Raw genomic sequence first — 4174 nt, forward strand, 5'->3', positions numbered from 1 at the left:
CCCCCCCAGTGCACTTTACTTTGTATATAGCGAATATCGTAAATTTCATGTTTCCCTTTAGCAGCCTGTAAACTCTGTGATACATATCTGCTCTCTGTCGATATACATACTATGCATATATATATATATGTATATATGTACGCCACGTGCAGTTGGGCTTCTGCAATAAAGTATGTATAATTCCGTATTGACTTTTTAGCCGAGCTACCCGGCAAGTCTAGAGGAGATAAGTAACTACAATGCTACATAGGGTGCATTGGGTACATATCGATAATAGAGCATACTGCGGTTTCCCAGGATTGGCGATTTATATACAAAAAATTCTGCATAAGCGGAGCGGAGTAAAATAATACATATATAACCAATAATCGTAGCAAGCAAAGTAATACTGAATCGAGATGACTTCCGGTTGATATGACGAACGTGCTGTAGGGAAGAATCTGAATATCCGGTTGGTTTGGAAAAACCGGTAGAGCGATATATACAGTAATATGATTGTGAAGGGATAAAATTTCTTTAAATACGTCACTTTTCAAATTTATGACGTAATCGTACTGCACTTTGACAAGTAAAGATTGGCCGTACAATACGGATGTTTATTCCTCTCTGGTCCATATCCTTGAAGATGAGTAGCTCGATAATTTTTCTACTCGAGCGAATCAAGGAGCTCATGCCGGGATAGGATGGCGCTCTGGTCTATCGGTGAAATTATGATCTTTAGTTGCCCGAAGGGCACCATCGAGAACTTCGTACGAAACAGACAGGACGAAAGTGCAGCATCCGGTACCGCGTTCAGAAGCTCACTTGAGCATGTTAAGCTGTTTAGCCAGTCCTCTTTGGGAAAGCGTGCAGGCTGAATGGCGTTTATCGGTTTATGGTGGCGCCACACCAGCACCGTGGTTATGCGCGGCGGCGATCGCGCGTACTAAACATTACGTGGTCGAGATTCTCGCGCGACCAACTTGGCGGGGTGACGTGTCGTTATTAACGTTGAATATATGATTTTTGTAAACGTTCCACTCTGCTTTTCAGTTTTCTTGACTTTTTAATTAATTACATTGCTTCCCTTTCTCGTAATTTACGAATCGCTTTCCCATGTGGCTGGATAGTTAGTAGACCAACATGGCCGACCTTAACTTCGGCTTAGGGATCGTAATACTTCGCTCGGCTCTTTTTTTTATCTTTGCTGTCTCGATAAAGAAAATAAATCTCTGTCTGCTCGGTGGGACAATAAAGTACGAAGGAAATTTGCAATTCGATCAAGTTCGACTTGTAATTTAATATGTGATGCGAGTATGTGTATACGCTGCTTCATGCACGATTTAATTTTTGATTGGATCAACGTTCGCGTACACACGGTATAATCCTGTGACAAAGGATTTTGATATTGCATTTTCCGATGGTCTTCGAAATTAGCCTGATTAACGTGTAAATCGGCTAATTAACGTGACGCCCCTTGCTCCTCGTCACCTTGACGTCGAGTTTACGCCAATCAGGATTATTATTAGCGTTAATGTTGTTACAGTCCGTCGATTGATTCGTAGGCATCGGCCGTCTATCGCGTCACGCCTCATTTTATCTAACGTCATCCATAATCCCGAATAACGAGACTGTCTTGCCTCGTTTCTGGATTCGGTGAAATTTATTTGCCGATTTGATAATATTCGCTCGAATTAATGAGATCGAAAGCGAAGAGGTGGGAGGGGGAAACTGATAAACGAGAGATGTCTCCTTTGGATTCAAAAACTAAGAAAATGTTAATTTGGGAAATTACAAAAAAAATTTAATTCAAAAAATCAATCAAGTTCGAAATTCGAAATGATCCGTATATTTTTTTTTTCGTAATCTTCAGAAACGCCCGAGACGCTTGGTTTTTGCTTTTGTAATTCCGTACCTGTCGCCCGCATGGGAATTCAACGATCTCCTTCGTCGTCTTGCATGAAAAAGGAGGGGAGGTAGAGGCGTAATTTTTTTTATGTAAAAAATTTTTTTTTTTACTTTGACTTTGAGAAGCAGAACGCTTTGCCCTCTGTACTCTATTTCTTCCTCTGCAAACGGCAAGATACGACAGTTTTCTGACGGATTTCAGACGAGAAGTGGAGTAGCGCGAGGTGGATAAAAAATTCAGATGGAAAAAGAGTGACAAAAAAAAAATAAAAAAAAAATTACCTCGACCCCACCCAAAGCTGCACTCAATATTTACATCAAGTGGGGAAGCTGCGACGAAACTTCGTCACTTTTAATTGGATCGTATCGTTAAATCCAAAACGTTCGGGTAAACTTCTAATTAATCTTTGATAACGATTCGTTACTCTTTTATTTTTCGTCACCGTGTATACGTCTCAGAGGAAGTCTCGGTGCGCGAGCGTTAATGCCGAATTAACTGACTACGCTCCACGATCAGAGCCCATTAGACTGATAAGAGCCCCTTTGACTCCTGGGGCGCAGGTAGTGTTTAATATTACGTAGGATTTACAGAAACGTATCGCCCCCAGGTTATCGCAGTACCAACTACCAATTGTCGATCGGCCTTGAGGCTACCATTACCATCAAACATTTTCCCATCAATCTAACCTCCGAAATAACCTTTGCCAAATTGGAAAATTTCGAGTCGTCGCGAAATTAAATATTTTGAAAAATGTAAAAAAATTTTTTTTTTCACAATTCGTTTCAATTTTCCTCAGCCTCCGTCGCTCGTCTTATAAGAGAGTTCGATCTCCCTCCTGGAGGACACGTACGAGTCCCATTTCGCATGACCAATTCTCATCGAGGAACTCGATGTGGGTATCGATAGACCGGAAGGCAGCAATTGAACGAAATTGCGAGGAATCTGATTTTTCAAAAATTCTCCAATAACATCAATTTCCCCTATCATCTTTCGAGCCGAGACGTATTACGATATATATCGAAGCACACACGGATAAGAACCGATAAGTTTTCTAAGATCTCGTGCGATTCTCCAATCACGTAATCGCGAACTTCTACGTTTCTTTGGTATACGCGAACTTTTGACAGGGGGTATGAACTCTAACCTTACTTACGGTAAGCCGTACGATACTATAGCTAATGTCAGCTGACGTTGATAAAGAATCGTGACGGATAAAAATATACTAAGGACGCATGTACGTCAATATGACAAGTACGCATAGCCATGGGCAGTAACACCAAGTTCAGATTCGGGGGGACTCTTTTATCATGAGACCCATAAAGAGGTGACCCCTTCGAGAAGACTGATCTTATACCTTGACCATATACATATATACAGATATTATAGTTCAAAAATATTTAACCCCCATGCAATTTTCACGCATTTTCAAGAATATTAATCTTTCATATACTATACATATATATATATATCTATACCAAATATTTTTAATCTCCGCCCAATCGATATCGTCGCACCGATAAGAGATCCGGTGCTTTAGGTATGCCGCCAGGTACCGAATCTCGTACCGGAAGTCCAAGGAAGGAAGTGGCTAACGGTATTCGGAGTCGCTCTGCACTCGTCAAGATGGGAAAGTCGAGACTTTTGAAAGAGGGTGGTTGGAGGGGGGGATAGGTAAAGCGGAATAAAACTAGAGTAAGAAAATAAAAAAAAAATGAAAGACAGCATCCCTGGTACAGAAGTCACCTAAGAAGCGTCTGCGAAGACCATCAGGGAAATCTAGAAAGATGACACGTTCTCTACCGAGATACGAAATTCAAACGCTTCCTTACATAAAGAAATCTTTTACTTTGCGTATCTACGTACGTCCAGCCATAAGGAATCCTTTGCAGTTTCGCAGACCCCGAAGAAGCTCGTATTTCTTTCGTAAAACAACTCGCTATATATATATATATATATATATATACACGTATACATCCACTCGGTGTCTTCGCAGTTATAACGCAAGGACGTATAAAAATGATGAAAACTTTTTTAACGTGAGCGACATACACTGAAAAATATATTTTTGTCAAAGTTTCTTTGTATTTTCCCATAAGAATGTACCTTGGCTCCGTACATACATATATATATATATATATATATATCAACAAAAGAATTGCGTCACCTGCTACGAGAAACGCTATACCCTCTTTGTATTTCTCGAAGGGATTCTCACAGGTCGCCATATGAGGATCCCTTTTTTTTTAACCACCCTCTTGAAATCGAATTCGCGCGTCTCCGATTGCG

General features: G+C 40.5%; 2 protein-coding genes across 6 annotated transcripts in view; one reads left to right on the forward strand and one right to left on the reverse strand.

Moving 5' to 3' along the window:
- The window catches only part of LOC107270513 (protein madd-4), a 90715-nt gene that overhangs the window by 51774 nt on the left and 34767 nt on the right, over positions 1 to 4174 (reverse strand). The gene's annotated exons all lie outside the window — the stretch shown is intronic.
- Positions 1 to 4174, forward strand: part of LOC107270516 — a 94987-nt gene that overhangs the window by 43874 nt on the left and 46939 nt on the right. The gene's annotated exons all lie outside the window — the stretch shown is intronic.

The sequence above is a fragment of the Cephus cinctus genome, unplaced genomic scaffold (genome assembly GCF_000341935.2).
Source record: "Cephus cinctus unplaced genomic scaffold, Ccin1 Ccin1_scaffold0786, whole genome shotgun sequence".
Classification (NCBI taxonomy): domain Eukaryota; kingdom Metazoa; phylum Arthropoda; class Insecta; order Hymenoptera; family Cephidae; genus Cephus; species Cephus cinctus.